This window comes from Miniopterus natalensis, chromosome 18, assembly GCF_054644295.1.
Source record: "Miniopterus natalensis isolate mMinNat1 chromosome 18, mMinNat1.hap1, whole genome shotgun sequence".
NCBI lineage: Eukaryota > Metazoa > Chordata > Mammalia > Chiroptera > Miniopteridae > Miniopterus > Miniopterus natalensis.
In genome coordinates this window covers 31,879,505-31,896,296 of record NC_142098.1, presented here as the reverse complement: position 1 = coordinate 31,896,296, position 16,792 = coordinate 31,879,505, and the positions used below count along the sequence as shown (strand labels likewise).

The following is a 16,792-nucleotide window of genomic DNA, read 5'->3' as shown; positions in this document are numbered from 1 at the left end:
GGCCATACCCTGCTCTTAGCTTTGGTTACCATCATGGTTTCAGATGTATCATGTTCTCCCATTTATTTGTCACATTGTCTTTCTTGCTTGCTTTGCTTTTGCCTTTTTCCCCATACTGCAAAATTTTCAGGCCAAAGTCCTTCCCCAACGTCCACACTTTCTTCTAGTCAACTCATTTTGCTTGAAAACCCAGCTTTCCTTGTCCCCCAATCCTAGGCAATTTCCCCCCAATTTTATGGCTGTAAAATCCGTTTCCTTTTATTAGTCTAAGGTGTCATTATATTATAAACCTAACTAAGTATTTATTCCCATGTCCTACTCAATCCTCAAACAAAATACTCTGCAATTATACCTGCGGTGGTTACTGTTCTTATCATCATTAGTAGTGGCAGGAGTAGTAGTTTACACATTTGGAGAATAAACCCCAAATATTAGGAACCTGCTGGACAGTTTAAAAGCATAATTGCATTTCATAGAAGCAGTAGCACCACCTAACTCAACACGCCAGCAACCTAGAGCTCTCTTTCGACGAGTTTACAAATTGGCCATGGGTTGGCTGCACCCGCCCCGTGCTCCCTGTCCAGCCCCGCAAGCAGCTGCAGTTTTGAAACCCGTTTCATTCCTTTATGTTACTCATTACATGTACTTGACCCGCTAGTCCTGGCAACTCCACCTTCTGAATCAGGGCTCGGCCGCGTCTTTTTTTGAAGAGCCAGAGAGTAAATGTTTCGGCTTTGCAGACCCTACGGTCTCTGTTGAAACCTCCCAGCTCTGCTGCTGTCGTCCCAGTGCAGCCACGGACGACACGCAAGCAACTGGGAGTGACCGTATCGTGATACAGCTTCATTGACGAAAACAGGCAGCAGCCTGGACTCGGTCCACAGGCCGTAGTCTGCGTAATGCTTCTCGAGATGATTATGTGCCGAAGTGTTTTGTTCAGAACATTTTATCCATGAAATGCTCTATGAAAAAAATAAATAAAAATGTTCCCTTGGAGAGTGAAATATACATGGATCAGATATTGACATCATCCGGAAAGGCAAGTACGGTGCGATTGAGAAGCCGTCACCTTTGTTTACCTATAGTGTTCCCAATCATATTGGATTATAAAATCTTTATTTTAAACTTAATAACTCTTATTGTCTCAGAGCACAGCATGCACTGTTTCCAGTGGTAGCCTTGAATCCATCACTATTTTTTTTTCCTCATTGCCACTTACCAGCTTCAGTTCCTCCAGACCTGTTTCTCATCGCCTCTCCTCTTAAATTCCCTTCAGCTCTATGCACCTCAGCTCTTCTATCTGTAAGTGGAAGGGAGAGAGGGAATTATGACACTGTATCATAAACAGTTTATGAGGATTAATGTGGTAATATCTGTATCATATTAAGCATAAATAAGTATTCGATAAATAATAGCTAGAGATTAGGAATAGCAGACGTAGTGACACTATGTAGAGTTTGAGAGCCATTGTGCAACTGAGATATTACCAACAAGGATGTGATATTTCGTGGCATTTTGGAGTTTAAAAATTATTTTAAATGTATAATTCCATTTAATTCTCATTTATACATTCACCCACTATTTATTAATCTCTTCTCCCAAGCACAGTAACTGGAACAAAGTAAGAATTCAGATGTTAGACAATATTGACAAGGTCACTGATTTCAAGGCACTTACAGGCTGGAATGTGAAACAGATGGGAAACAAGCAGTACATAAAGTTGGTGATTGTCTATTACGGCGAGGATTCCACCAGTAATCAAGAGGGTGATATAGTCCAGGGTAAAGGGTGGGTTGCGATGGAATTTACATAGCTGGGAGCTGGACTCCACATGCCTACCATCATCCTAAGATAAATGCCAATGGTGGCTCTGGGCTGGGCAGCCAAGGTGGTCCTGTTTAACGTTGAGGATCCCAGGAAATTCCTGGAATATACTTTTATTTGAACTCGGAAAAGCGTCATCAGAAAATTCTTACTGAGTTGATTTCCTCTAAGGCTCAGGGATCTTAGTAAAAAGAAGGTAGGCTTCTATCATAGACTGTTGGTGGAAGGATTAAAAGTACATAGAACAGAACAACAAAAGCACCTTGAGCTCACTTCTTTGTTAAGTGCAGTAGTACGAATGGCAGAAACAACTTGTCTGATGCTTTCTTCAATATTTCTTAGCAGAATTGAGGAACAGAATAAGAGAAGGCGCAACCATATGCTCAGGAAAGGTTAGCTCAGCCGCTTTTGCTGAGATGCAGCGTATTTGGTGGAGGAGTATGTGGTCAGACGGTTGTCAGAAGTTATTAGGTAGAAGATTGGAGTTGTGTAATACATTTTGGTCACTTTTTCTTTAGGCAAAGGGAAGCCATTGAATTATTTGGCCCATCTAATAACTTAAAGCATTAACTAAAGGGAGAAATGTTTACTGTGTAGCTCTTATAAACATTGCGTATATTATAGGAACTTTATATACATTATCTTATTAATGCACAGAACCACCACCAGAAGTAAACATCAATATGTCTACTTTACCATTGAAGAAATACCTGCTAAGTCTCTGAGAAAAAATATGAACCTATTTAGGGGAACCTGTGTCTCAGTCCAGCTGTACATGCTTCCTAGCACACCTCAGTCCCTTATATATACCAGGTTCCTATCATCTACTGATTGAAATTAATATGCTTTCCATCAAGCCAGTACCATGAATATAATGGTTATGTTCTCTGCCTATGACTCTATTTTATAGCTGAAATGATGTAGAATCCATTTGAAATTTAAATGGGCTTCCCCACATCTAACTGAGTAGGTAGCTGAAAACTGTGAGGCCCCCCTGGCTCACCTGAGGTCCAGACCCCAGTCTAGTACACAGTGATCAGAGGAGGGGGTTGCAGGAGTGTCCATGTTGGGAGAGAGCTGGGCTGAGGAGGGGAAGGAAGACACGGTAGGAAGGTTCGCATCGGCAGCCCTGGTGGTGGAGTGGACCGGGGTAGTGGCCAGGAGGAATGGGGCTCTGAGCATGCCATGATCTTCCATGACAGAAGCATTTAATCCATATAGACACATCTATGAGCAGAGTCTGCAGGTGGTCGCATAATCTTTATCAGAATGCCAGGTGTTTAAAAAAGCATGAACGCACATGGGCATGCATGCTTGCGCACCTGTATGTGTGTGTGTGAGGTACTCTGATTGAAATCTGAATCTGAATGAAAAATGCCATTACTTTTTCCAGTGCGTTTTTGTGTGTTTTTTAAATCTTCACCTGATGATATTTTTTTCCATTGCTTTTTAGAGAGTGGAAGGGGGAGAGAGAGAAAGAGAGAAAGATCGATGTGAGAGAGACACATTGATTGGTTGCTTCCCACATGCGCCCCAGCCGGAATTGGGGATCGAGCCTGCAACCCAGGTACCTGCCCTTGGCCAGAATCAAACCTGGGACCCTTCAGTCCTCGGGCTGACGCTCTAACTACTGAGCCAAACTGGCTAGGGTTCCAGTGTGTTTTTTATTTATTTATTTATTTTTTAGTCTGCAATACTTTGCTACACTTCCTCTGCCTGATTACTGCATCAGCCTTCTGAATTCAGCTCAGTCATGACCTCTCCCTTGAAGCCTTCCTTGACCCCACTCATAATCTCTCCTTTTTGCCCTTGCAGTCCTCCTCCGTTGCTGTGCTCACCCCGGCACTCTCAGTTTCATTTTTTCACCTGCCCCTCTCTCGTGACTGTGAAGCTGCTTGAGGGCAGGGTTGGCGCCTTATCAGTCTCTCTGTCCCCTGTACCAATTCCTGTAAGTATAGCACACATACTCTTTTATTTGAACAAAACAAATGGTAAATGAGTGTTTGCAGTTTTACCATGTAAAGGCAAAATGGGGTTAATTAGCTGAAAATTCCAGGGAAACAGTGGATGAAAAATCGCGTGCTGTTTCCTCTCCCAAGTCCAGCGCTTCTCCTTCCCTGCCTCTGATTTTCTGGTTTGTGATGAAAGCTGGAAAGCTGTAGGGATTTTATGAATCTTGCTGCTAGCCTACAAAACCTTTCAAATATGATTCAATTTCATGCAGACAGAGACTCAGAGCAACTTGGCATTCAGCAGCTAATGGCTTTTAAGGGTTTAAGTCAGCCCTAAACATTATTCCGATGAGTTTTTGTGGTTTAATTACCTTAAAACATTACGTAGTCAAAGAGCCCATCAATACAGATACACTTAGAGATATCAAATGCGCGCTGCTCGCACATACCGCCTTGAAGGTGCCCAGTACAGCATCTTATTTTGCCAAAAAAAGTATGTATGTAAAAATAGTTTCAGTTTCCCTATTTGAGCCTAATGATGTGTGCCATCATTAAACTAGGGGAAATGTGAATTCAAAATGATTCTCCGAACAGCAAGGAAGAGATTTACAAAGCAAGGGACAGAACGGTGTCTTCCCTCCGCTGTTAGTGCCCATACCACGTTAACTTTAAGCAGCGGCGAAGATCCCCAGCTCCGGAGCTCAACAGCTCAGGGTTCAAATCTCATCTCTGCAATTTGTAGGAAAGTTAAGTATCAAAGTGAGTAAGAATAATAATTAGTTTTTGTGAAGATTTTTGAAGTGATGCATGTGGAGATGTTAATAAGAACAGCTAATATGTGTTAGACATTTATTTTAAAAGGGCTATTCTTGTGATTTTTGAGGAGAAAAAAATAAGCTTGAAGGGTCAGTATCCAATTTTGAGATGTAAAAATGGGCCTAACATTTTCATTGTGACTTTCGTTATTTGGATAGTATAGAAACCAAAGGTTGCCACTTATTTTAGGCACAGTTTCAGATATTTTCTTCTGCAAAACTAATTTCTTTCCTTGGACTCACAGTTACTCCATTGCTCTTTTCAAGTCAAATCACATCCCAATCTCAACAATTCAAATGGGCCCAAGATGCCGCACTAACAAAATGTTAATATTTATGAGTAATGCCTTTTGGGTTGAGAGATAGGGAGAGAAACCTTCAGGGAAGCAGAAATGAGTTATTGGCCTGCTATAGAATGTGTCACTCGGAAAGGGCTGCATGGCAGGGAGGGATGATTCAAACACACAATTTCAAGGGGCGATGCAATCTAGTTTACTAATCTCTCATTATGCTGAGGGGAGGCTTTTGTGGACACTGACTGCTCATTAGCATCTCCATCTCACCGAAGAATCCAGATCTGGGTCCAGTTTTATTCTCGTGATTGTGTAATGCAAATGTTTGCATTCCTTTCATTTCACCATCGTTTAAAACATCAAGAGTAGCAAAAAGTAAAGGTGGATCATTTGAACCATATAATCATGGACATTATCTGTTAGATGATATTTATTTGGATTGTTTTTTTAAAAATATATTTTATTGATTTCAGAGAGAGGAAGGAAGACGGAGAGAGAGAGAGAGAAACATCAATGATGAGAGACTGATTGATCGGCTGCCTCCTGCACGCCCCCTGCTGGGGATTGAGCCAGCAACCCCGGCATGTGCCCTGACTGGGAATGGAACCGAGACCTCCCGGATTATAGGTCGATGCTCAACCGCTGAGCCATACCGGCCGGCAGATATTTATTTGTTTTTAATGGGATAGTCTCTAAGTAATTTCGGTGAACAGCTCATGACCTCTGAGTCACCTTTCTCCCTTCTTCAGCCACCTCTCCCTAGGCAGATATTGGGCGCATTTTTTCACATTCTGTTCTTGCTCCCACACCAGGCAAGCTGGTGTCACCCCTCTGATAGAACTCAGCTTTAAGACTGCACCTAAAATCTTTTGATTGGTTTTGATCTAATGCATGGAAAAGTGTTTTTGCTCATTAGCTGGTTAGCAGAAGAGGGCAAATTTTTTATTTTTTTTAATATTAAGGAGACAACAGGAAAGTTGGATAGGCTAGTAGAAAGCTATACCTTAATATCTGTTAGTTAAACCTGGACAAGCCCGTTCCCCAAATTGGCATATAACCCCCTTGAGTGCGGGAAACTCCAGATGCTGTCTCAGAGGCTTCAATGAGATTATAATAGGGGATCTTAATTGTTATTCAGCTATGGGAAAGGGCAACTTTACATGGGGAAAAAGAAAGAATATATTTAAGCTTCTCTACTTCTTTATCTTGGGCCTCGTTAGGTTAAATATGATATTGCTTCCATCAGACAATACCCTGATATGTGAAATATAATAGACATAAACACCAACAATTTCAGTTCCCACTATAAATTCATTTAGATGGTCCAAGTATGGGGGTAAAAGCTACATATGAGAGTTTCCGGACTAGGGTAAAGCCCAACAAAGTAAATCACATAGAAAGCACTTGTGTGTTATATTGCACAGTGTAAACCTAAGGTGCTGTTAGAGTAACAGAATAACGATCCACTGTGAATCCCCAAGTATCTGTTAGCTTTTAACTGCCCTACTAATAACGGGAGTAGAAAGTATTAGGGTAATTCTACACCTGTCTCTGTTGTGCTTCAGTTGGTTAAGCACAGGTTTGGAGTCAGAGCAAAATTAACCCCGTGGGTTCATCCCCGTAACTCCCTGACATCTGACAATCGACTTTACCTCTGTGAAATATGGATAATAATTCCCATTTCTGGGTTTGTTTTCAGGGTTAGAGATAATGCATCTGAAGCACCTAGCAGACTGCCTGACACGTAAATATTCAACATTCAGGAGCAGCAGTGGCATTGTAATAATAACTGTTGTTATTGTAGTCTTGCTCCAAGACATTTCCATCATAGAAAGAGAGAATTTGTTCCTTTAGAAGTGAAACAGAGGCAGTGCGCCCTCCAGAGGGGCCCCAGGCAGGGGCGGCAATGAAGCAGAGATAGTGGATGGACCCAGGTCTGGATTCTGGCTGGTTCAGTGAGGCCTGGCACATGCTACTGATGAGATGTGTAGACAGACACTTGCTCTTCAGGGTCATTTTGAGTTTCTGTTTCAGAGGATACACAGAGAAGATGTTTCCACCCAGAGGCACCTTGTTCCATGCAAGCACATCACTAAACTCATTTAAAAGTTGGTATTGCAATAGCTGGTTTTGCTCAGTGGTTAGAGTGTTGGCCTGTGGACTGAGGGTCCCAGGTTTGATTCTGGCCAAGGCCACCTACCTCAGTTGCAGGCTTGGTCCCTGGCCCCAGTCGTTTATCAGAGAAAGAAACCATTGAGCGATTTCTTAAATCTGTGGTCTAGGTTCATCATTGAACTGGCTCTAAGTTTTTAAAAGTAAGTTGCTGAATCGCTCTAAGTATCAATTTCCTCATCAGTAAAATGATGCCAATAATGAAATCAGATAACCAGGGATGCTGCATGCTCTCTCATGCTATCCTCACATCAGGTGCCCACCACAGGTTTTTGTAGGTGAGGTGTTCAGGCTTCTGCTCCAGCTCCTGCTGAGAAGGTCTCTTCCACAACCAGATGGAACTGAGATGGTACTCTTGGTGTCACCATCTTCATCTTCCATTTTCACTATGTTCTGCATCGCAGTCACCACGTAAGATCAAACCCTCTTCTTTTAAAAAAAGTTTTCATTGATTTTAGAGAGAGGAAGGGAGAAGGGGAGAGAGAAACATCAATGATCAGAGAGAAACATCAATCAGCTGCTTCCTGCACTCCCCCTGCTGGGGATTGAGCCTGCAACCCGGGCATGTGCCCTGACCAGGAATCAAACTGGTGACCTCCTGGTTCCTGGGTTGATGCTCAACCGCTGAGCCATGCCGGCCAGGCATCTCCTTTCCTCTTAATACTAAATAATGGGCCAATATGTTGAAATCGCTTCCATTAAGTTTTGTTCATAACTGTACCAGTCATCTCATTAAGAAGAGTTAAATGGTTTCATCCAAAAAAACATCACATACCTCCTTTAGCAACATCATCATCATCATCATCATCATCATCATCACCTTTCAAATCTTTCTGCATGGCCATTGCTAAGGCCTGAATGCTTGTGTCCTCACAAAACCGATACATTGAAATCCTCACCCAAAGCATGGTGTTTGGAGGCAGGGCCTTTGGGAGGTGATTGGGCTCTGAAGGTGGAGCTCATTATTGGGATTCATGCTCTTATAGACGGGGTCCCACAGGCTCCCTGCTCCTTCCCTGTGAGGGCACATGAGAAGTCAGTAGTCTGCCACCCAGAAGAGAGACTTCACCAGACCCTGACCCTGGTAGCGCCCCGATCTCAGACTTCCAACCCCCTAAACTTGGAGGAGTAAATTTTTATTGTTTATAAGGCACCCAGTCTGTAGTATTTTGTTATAGCAGCCCAGGTAGACTAAGAGAGCTGTTATTATGCTATGCTACATACATTAGCTCATTTAATCCCTAAAACAACTTTACAAGGTGTCATTATTTTATAGATGAGGAAGCTGAGCTTATTTCGGTGAATCTGCCCCAAGTTTTAGGGCTGATACACAAGAGGCTGGAGTTTGAACCACGTTTTCTGGTTGAAATGTCCATCTGCAATTCTTTATGTTATTCTCATCTGAGACCATGTGACTAAGGCTAAGTGATATCAAATCATTATGATATCTTCATACCATATAACTTGGCCATTGGCTAGCTGTTATTCCAGTGTGACAAAGGTGAGGCTATATGTTCATTTTTCCCTGTAAAATATCCTTATTTCTAAGAAAAGTCCCTATTATTAGAATTAGTGTATCAACTGTAAACACATCTTCTTGTGAGTGCCTGTGGATAATGTGTTCCTGAATTGTTTTAATTTATAGTCGGACTGGAGAAATATGCACATCATTCTTATGAATAATGTGACATAAATAACGATGCATTTAGTGCCAAAGCAATTATTTTCTTCCAAAGTAATCATTCATTTTTTAGTGGGTACTGAAAATTTGCATTCAGCACTGCCTCCTTAATTTGGGTGAGGCTCCTTTACTCAGTTGTCTGGATGTTTAATACCTGAAAATAATTAATTTTTCTTTGAAAATTGTCAAGATCAAGTGACATTATTTATTTTTGCCTGGGGTACAGAGCAAGATTGCATTGATGGTAATAGTGATATTAGTACCTGTGGTGCTGTCAGTATTACAGGTTGCTGTGGAGTTGATACAATGAGTCTCAAGTGCCTGGTGTTATGCTTAGTTCATTTATGTATTAATTCATTCTACAATTATTTGGAGAAAGCCTACTATGTGCTGGGCCCTGTGCTACATCCTGGGTACACAATGGTGGATACAACAGGATCGCCCCTAAACACTGTGCTCAAGAAGATTTTTGTCTAGGGTCAGGTGCAACAATAAAAAAGGGGGGGGATCCAAATTTCAATAAATCCTATAAAAAATAGAGACCTATGAAAGAGAATAGCTAGCGATCAGGAACTGTTAAGGACTTAACTTTAAGCAGCACTCTGAAGTGGTAGAGTTATGCATGCCGGTGAAGGGCAATGGTGTGTTCTAGGAACACCTCGGCCACTCCTTCCCCTTCCTCCTCCCATGCTGTGCCCCACTCCCCTCCATGTGCACGCCCCTCACAGCCCTCAGGCTCTGACCCTCCCAAGCCTCCCTATTCCATCCCACCTCATGACTATTGTACAGAATTAATTATAAAGGAAAGAAGAAGAAAGGAAGGAAAGAAGGCCCGAAAGATAACTTCTGAGATAAAATAAAAGACAGAGAGAAATCAGTTGCTCTCACTTGAGAAAAGTGGTCAGAGTGATGCTCGCTGAAATCATGTTCTCATTGCACGCCACAGAAATTATTGCTCATGCCCAAAACATCATCATCAACAACAAAAGCATTGCTCATCTGAATCTCCTTCTTTCAGCAAAATACAATTAGGCCACGCTCCATGTACCGTCAAAGAATACCCATTATTTGCAAAGGGTCAATCCTATATAATGGCTTTTATGGTGCTACCATCTCTCAGGTTGCATCCTCTTGTCTGCTGCTCAGTTGCCTAATCTCTGCTCTCAGGAGGTTAGTTATTTTTCTCATGAAAAGAGGCTGTCATTAATCATTATTTATCCAAGTTCTTGCTTTTCTGGACAATATAAGTATGAACTTGGAGAACACAGTTCTGCTTTCTCTTACTTTTCTACCATGATACTCTTAACATCTGCCTCAAGGCCCCCTGTCCATAAAGGCAGCAGCATAGTGGTTACAAGCACTAGTTTGGGGGCTCAAAGGATCAAATACAAAGGTTCATTTTGGAGAGTGACAGTTAAGGCTGGAAAGTTGAGGTAGGCTGGGTGAGACCATGAACCAACAAGGGGAATACACGAAAGCACATATTTGTCCCTATTTGCTGTCATTTTGGAGCCCCTTCAAATTATGCATGCATATTATAAGTTTACATAAGTATAAATTACAGCTACATAATTTAGAGATAATTTCCAAATATATACACATATATACAAAACCGTATGCATGCTTTAATATCTGATAGCTGTAGATTCTGTTATATTTGGAAAATGAAATATATTTTGCCTTTATAATTATTCAAAGTGTGTATACATTTTTGGGGGACACCCTCTATATGCACATACATACACAATGCATATATACCTATATTTATAGGTTTTTCAAGTACAAGTTCCAAGCTACAATTTTATCAATTATGACATGCATTCAGAAGAGTGAGCCTGATAATGCTTTTTTGCTTTCCCTTTAAATTGCTTGTTGTTTTCTCTCACAGGAATAGGCACCTTTTGGTTCCTCCTGACTGATTCTATTCTTTCTTATTTCGTTTTGTACAGTACTATAAACTTGAATGAACAATAAAAAAGAGTTTCTTTTATTTTTCTTTATTATTTTGAGTTCTAATGAAGAATGACCTCAATGGGATTCAAAAAATCATGACAGCCTGGCCAGTGTGGCTCAGCAGTTGAGCATCAACCCAGGAACCAGGAGGTCAGGGTTGGATTCCCGCTCGGGGCACAGGCCCGGGTTGCGGGCTCCATTGCCAGTAGGGGGTGTGCAGGAGGCAGCCGATCAATAACTCTTATCATTGATGTTTCTATCTCTCTCGCTCCCTTCCTCTCTCTGAAACCAATAAAAACATATTAAAAAATAATAAAAAAATTGTGACATGCAGTGAATGACCTGAGACGGACCATAGCTCCGTTTTCCCTTTTGTCACCTCTGTGTCATGTCATGCTTCTTGAAATAAATTGTGCTCTGAAGCTTAATGAGTATCCAGGAAAAAAGACCTTCGGGAGTTGGAGGACAGTTTAGGTTTTGCAGGAAGTGTGCTATCAGAGTGTCCTTTTTCAGCTCATGATTTCTCAGCTCACATCGTCATTTCTAGCTAGGCTCTGTCAGTGATTTCTAAAATGCCTATTGATATCTGACTTCTGTCAAGGAGCCAAAATAAACAAATACATAAAAGTAGCTTTGTAGAACAAAAGACATGAATTGTTCCAGTCCCTTCATTTAGATGAGAATGGGCACATCAAGCAACACTCTTCTCACCAAAATGCTAGTTCAGTTGCAGTCAGCATGCCTCTTCCCTATTAATATGAATTTTGTGCCACTCATATTCTGTATTAGGAAAATATCTTTAATTTTCCTAAACAGGTTATTAGGTTTTCAAAAATAAGATAACAGTTTTGTGTTTAAAAAAAATATCAGAGCCTCTTCAAGAAACACTTTTCCTTCCCTTTCCTTTGAAGGTAATCATTTGCTGGAAATGGTAAGCTAAGAACAAAAGAATCACAGTGGCATGACTAAAGCTCAGAGAATTTGCTTAGAAAAGTTCCCCAAATTCAGGTGTTTGGGAGCTTGTAATGTAAACCTCTAACGCTATCTCAGTGGCCCCAGCACACAGGGTCATCTGATTATACTGCCTCATAAACAGCCAAATTAATCTCGATCTTTTAAAAAGTTATTATGCCCAAAAAACTCAAGAATCTGTGGTTGGTGCACTGTCACTCCTGAGAAGTTTTTTCTCTCTGGTAGGAACTGATAATGAAGGGGATTTCTCAAAGTCAATCACTCAAAATAAAGAACTTAAATCCAATTGAACACACCTCTGGGAAGCAGATCTGCATTAACCTAGTCTGTGACTTCTCCTGCAATAATAAGGTTTAAAGAGAGTACACAGCCACTGGTGATTTCTGTAAGTGATACGGTGAGGGGACAGAGACAATGAGGCACGCATAAAATGGGACCTGGGATTAAGGGAGCTCCGTCCAGCCATGTGTGGCACACTGAAAATTAACGTGGTACTGTTTAGCGAGCAGCTGTCGGGTTATTGTAATTTGCAAAATGTGTTTTTTCCCCTCTCCCTTTCTCGTTCATGGAAGGCATATTAGAAATGGCTTCATTTCTGAGGGATGACAGAGTTAATCATATTTTGAGTTCCATTGGAAGAAAATGACACTTGAAGCTTGTTTGGCATTTATCAAATGAGCCGGCGAGTTCAACACTTGCTGAGTAGTTCTGATTGGAAGACACGGTGTTAGATACCGGGGTTATGAAGATGAATTGAGAGCAAGCACTTCCATCGAGACACTCAGTATCTGGTGGGAGTTACAGACAGGGCAGGACTTTGCAGATTTCTCTTCTGCAAGTTCATGAGTAGAGGCAGGCAAGTGGCGCTAGAGGAGGACACGGGTGGGCCTGATGGGTTGCCTTAATGACAAAGGCACGCCATGGGGACAGAGGTGAGGCAAAACCGGGGGAAGTAGGCTCATGTTTAGGCAGGGTCCTGGAGCAGGCGCCGGTCTCTTGAGGCCTTTATTTAATGTATCCAGAGGCAATCCATGTCTCCATAGAAACACTCCATTGTATCATCATTACACAGTAATGCATATTAAATACAACTTAATTACATGCACAGGAGCAGGAAGGTTATGTTTCCATCTTTCAGCATCTAGCAATGTGTGGCATCTTGTATGCACAAGGTAAATATTTGAATAAACAAAGAAAAATACAACAGAAATTTAGTCATGCCTTAAAAATGCTTTTTGAGAACAGTATTAGCGGCACAATATCCAAGTTCAAAAGAAACACAAACACAGGGCTATTATTGTGACACAAAATAGGGATTCAGAAGCTAGGGCAATAATATACACTTCAGGAAATGGGGGTCTAAGGTGAGCAAGATGAAATTGTCTGGGATATTGTCTGTAATAAGAATAGGAATGCTTAGGAATAATTCAGAGGAGGTGGTGAATTTTGATGGTGCAGGGCTGGTTGGTAAGTGTTACAGTATAGGATCCGTTCAGATGCACTGCAAATAAATAAATGAATGAATGAATGGATAGATAGATAGATAGATAGATAGATAGATAGATAGATAGATAGACAACCTCCATCCCTCTGCGTCCACTTTATGCCATAGCATGCCAGGATAACCATTGCTTTAAATTTTCATTTGCCCTTCAAATCATTGTTCTGCTGATAAAAACCTTCCAATCATAAGGACTTCATGGCACCTTCAAATAGAAATGCTATAAAGTTTACTTTGATAAATTGCACTCATCCTATACCTGGGAGGTCTACCATGAATGTGGCGTATATCAGGCAATTATCTTGGTTCCCACTTGCTGGGGACACCCTACTTGCCAGACTGTCAGAAGCTGATCAGGTGTGGCAGTCTCCCTCTGATCCACTACATTTTATTGTTTTCTGCAGCTAAAGAACTTGGCATCGGCACAAGTGTCGTCTCTTGACAGTGGATATGCTGTGTCATTCAGGCCACCCATTCAGCAGTCTCTCTGGTTGCAGAAAAGAAAGTGCTTTAGAAAAAGTTCTCATGTCCGTTTCCATGAATTATCAAGGTAAGGGATTTTCTCACCTAGTATCTGCTTTGCTTCTAATTTTCTAAGTTTGGGTGAACCAATTGCAGGGGAAATAGGGAGAATTCCAAGATGCTGTTTTGCGACATCAGGGCTGCATGGAGTTTGGCTTCTGCTACTGTGACCATCAAGGGAGATCTTACTGTTTAACATTACCTAGGAAAGAGTGGGGGAGGTCCACAAGGCACATCAAAACAATGACTTTGCCATTCTCTGTTCTCCTCTCCCTCTTTTTCGGTTTTTGCCTTCAGTTTCTCTCCAGAGCACATGTGGAGAGGGAAGCATTTTGCCCTGCTACACAGATAGCCTCTTTCTACCCAGGAAGAATGGGACATGATTGGCTGGCTCGAGCCTCATGCAGTAGTTTGAACCAACCCCTGTAGGTAGGGGATGAGTTATTGGCCATCTTGGGTCATAAGGCTACCCTGGAGGTGCAAGCTGATTTACCTGAATACGTGTTTTTTTCAAAATATGAACACTGAACGGGAAATAATTATGAGTTTATCCATGACCCCAATTCATGTCTCCCAGTTAATCCATACAATATTAATACCATCTTAACCAAAAACAATAGATTGCATTTCGAGCCATGGTTCAGGATTTGTGAGTGTTTGGGCAAGAAACAGAAAAAGATGTCGTTTTACCTTTTAATAATTTATTTATGCACTCACATGAGTAAGCAATCATTATTTCAGAAGGAAAGCAGGAAAATGGCAAATTAAATACTACTGTAACCACCCTGCAACATGTACGTTGGAGCTAAAGGCAGGGAATTCTATTGTGAGTTGCTCTAATTTCGTAGACAATCCCTGTAATGTTCAGCATAGAGTCGGTAAAGGTCAGCAGTGTTACATGTGACCCAGGACCTCATCACAAGCTCCTCTGGCATGTGGGGAATTATGATGAGACCAGGGACTCCTTCTCGCAACAGCAGCTCCCTTTTAGTGGACAGAAAACCTCAGTTGAAAAGGAGGGAGCCGATGCAAGAAGTACAATATCAGGGTCACTCTGATATGCTTATTTAGAACAACAACAAAATCCTGTAAAATGGTGCAAGCTTGAGTTATCCTCGTGTGCCTCCGAGAATGCCATTGGTTAAAGAATTTTACAGTGTATTTGGCTGAGTAGCAGAAACCATAATCCAGGTTATTATGGTAATGACCCTCTATCAAACCCAGCGCCGTCCTGTCGTCTTGAACTCGGGTCCCGTGCACTACAAAGCGGGGTGTGGGGGAGAACCAAGAGATGACAACGGACTCTTTGCTGTGCTTTTTAAAAAATGTATCTTTATCGTCGAAAGTATTACAGATGTCCCTTTTTCCCCCCACTGACCCCTCCACCCTGCTCCCACCCCCTCCCCAGGCCTTCACCTGTGTTTTTTTCATTGGTCTCCTTTCTGCACATTCTTATTAATACTATCTTGTGACTTTGACACCCACCTACTAAAATATATTAACCTTCTCTTCTTGAATGTTGCCTGTGTAAAACAAAACACAATAAAATAAGAAGAAACATGCACACACACACACAGACACACACACAGACACCCACGACGAACTAGGCCACCAAGCAGCTCAAGAGGCAGAAGGCAAGGAGAAGGGAATACAGGAAGAAGACAGTCAGATGAAGGCTTTTTTTTTTGGCAATTTCTCAAGGCACGTGTCTTTATAAATTTGAAAAACAACAGCAGCAACACATAGAGTGTGGTGGGTAAATCAGGGCTTGTGGGGCACGCCTTGTCTTCTTAGGGTTATTAGCGCGCGCTCTGAACTCCACTGACACAGCCCAGGCCTCCGCAGTCCTGCGATAAGCCCGCATGTGTTAGGGGGTAGAGCAAAGGCTCCCGCACGCATCCTCGTGAATACTGTGTGTGCTTCATGCGAACTGTGGCGCTTCGACAGGACCTAACACATGGGCGCACAGGAAACGTTTATTTCAGCACTTAACTAAAGTTACTTAATTATCAGAGAGCAAGGGTGGTAGCTTTTTTTGCATAGGAAACGATTCTGTGTTTTTTATTTCCTTTCCTTTGTTTTCTTTTGTTTTCCTCTCTGTTGATGAAGCACCCTGTCTAGCTTTTATCCATCTCCCCCCAGACTGTTCTGTTCAACTGCAAAGGCAAATGGCAGAAGAGTTTCAAGAGTGTGCATGTGTGTGTCTGGGTCATGTGTGTATACATGTCTATATGTGTGTCTCCGTTAATCCATATGCATTCGTGTGCCTGTGTAGCTGTATCTATGCCTGTGCGCCCCTATGTGCCTATATGTATGCGTGTTTGTATGTGTGAATTTGTGTGTCTGTGTGTGTAGGTGACTGTGTTTGTTGGTGTGTCTGTGCACTTTCACCATTAAACATATTTCCTACTTGTTAAATAAATGAAAGTGTTGCTTGCAGAAAAAATAAGCTACTTAGCACCCAATGTTCCGGAAAAATTCATATTAAAAGACATCTGCTTATACCAAATTCTGCTTTGTCTACATTTAGCTACAGGTGTTAAAAAAATGATAAGCACTTGGAAAGTAGACAAACCCAAAATTGTAAGGGGGTTTATATTCATCTTAGCTCTCACAATGAATCAAATTATAAACAACGATGGGAAGTCAGTCCCAGATTTTCATAAATAAGTTCTGCTGGGTATGAACAGGGCTCATTTCTCATAGAAATATGCTGTCACTCAGCACATTCTGAAAGCTTAGAGTGCAATGAATTTGCTTACCTAATATTAATTTACTTTTTATAGTTTTTTAAATATAGTATTGACTAAATTAGCATTTGGATTAATTACCTTTTAAATTCAGAGGGACTGAAGCAGTAGTCCCTAATACAGAATGATAACCGAAACACCAAAATGATTGAAAATCAGTTTTCTAAGTATTTTGTACCTGTACATTCTACTGCCTATATCATTATATATTTATAATATATATTTATGCTAACTTATGTGATATAAATGTATGAACATAAATTTGTAGATATTCAGGTGTTATGTAGTTACATGTACGTGCACATACGCATACACATATATATATATAAAACAAATCCAGTTAAATTATTATACATA

General features: G+C 41.3%; 1 long non-coding RNA gene across 1 annotated transcript in view; it reads left to right on the top strand.

Moving 5' to 3' along the window:
- LOC107537139 (uncharacterized) overlaps positions 1–3,707 on the top strand; it is a 351,250-nt gene extending 347,543 nt beyond the window's left edge. Inside the window, exon 3 of the long non-coding RNA XR_001603207.2 lies at positions 3,640–3,707. This is a non-coding gene — a long non-coding RNA (uncharacterized LOC107537139). The remainder of the gene's footprint in view (positions 1–3,639) is intronic.
- The last annotated feature ends 13,085 nt before the right edge of the window (positions 3,708–16,792 follow it).